Here is a 1445-nt window from a genome sequence, read left to right on the forward strand (position 1 = left end):
ATGTGATATTTTACGATAAACGCGATCACCGGAGGCCGATGTCGACGATGAACATGACCTAATGAAAATTCTATAGGCTTTTGGGTTATTAAATTGACGTACTATTGACCATACTATATCTAAGGGTGCGTTTATTGTTTTTTCTAGGGTATAGCTACATTTTTTTGAAGGTGCCCTTTTGTTCATTTTATTGTGCACGTTGTTTAAATCTACGGTTTTTGATTTTTGTAAGAGATTTTTTTGTTTTGTAATTGTGAAATTTAAGTTACGATGGAGATTGTTTATTTATAGCCGCCGTATGAAAGTTGTAGGGACTATGGAGACAAAAATGTTTTGTTCGACTTGTTTCGTATACGTACTTTCATGTAAATTTCGTCCGTATACGTAATTGTTAAATCCTACACACATTTTACTCAATCCCACCCAAAAATTTCGACTTTTTTCAACTTTGCGCTTCTTATTTCATAATTAGTGTAACAATCTTGAAAATCTTCCCCTAATTTGAAATGTTTATGGGTGATTTCCGTACATAATGTTGTGAGATAAAATAATTCTCACTATATGGTTACTTGAAAAATAATTCCCACCATATAGTTTGTGAGAAATAGAATGTATTTGTGAGGCCATAGATAGCCTTAGAGAGGCGGCATACATGAGACGGGAAGGAGGTGTTCACAAACCCGGGTGGCTGGGACATGTAAACGGTGTCAGAAAGGGAGCCTTGGAGAAAGGCATTGTTAATATCGAGGTGTCGAAGTGACCAGCCACGAGTAAGTGCTAAGGAAGGAACAAGGCGGACAGTAGCGGGTTTGACTACGGGACTAAACGTCTCAGAGTAGTCAATGCCGGGCCGCTGATTAAATCCTTTTGCGACCAGACGAGCTTTGTATTTAGCAATGGAATTGTCCGGATTATATTTGATTCGGAAAATCCATTTGCATCCAATGATATTATAGGAGGATTGTGGGGGAACTAGACTCCAGGTACTGTTTTTGAGAAGAGCATTGTATTCATGAAGCATGGCTTCACGCCATTGTGGAGAAGCAAGGGCCTGTTTTATTGTTGTGGGCGTGTCAGACGGGGATAAGATTGCAGCCAGTTTTGCATACTTGGGATTTGGCTTGCGGATGTTGTTTGATAGGCGAGTGCCATGGGAATGAAGAGGAGGAGGAGGAGGGGGAGGAGATGTGTCAGGGGGTGTGGAGGCCGTAGGGGGGGAATCTGGTGTGGATGCAGCAGAGGATGCAATGGAGGGTTCAGAGGAGTTGGTGGAGTCAGTGCGAAGAGGAGAGGCAGGTGGTGTTTGGGGCGGATTAGCAGGCGGGTCAAGAGGTGTGATGATGACAGGAAGGGAGAACGCACACCACGAAGCAGGGTCGGGGATGGGTTCTGATGTCGTGGACAGTTGAGAGTAAGGGAAGACATTTTCAACAAACTTGACGTGA

This window comes from Silene latifolia, chromosome 7, assembly GCF_048544455.1.
Source record: "Silene latifolia isolate original U9 population chromosome 7, ASM4854445v1, whole genome shotgun sequence".
Taxonomy (NCBI): domain Eukaryota; kingdom Viridiplantae; phylum Streptophyta; class Magnoliopsida; order Caryophyllales; family Caryophyllaceae; genus Silene; species Silene latifolia.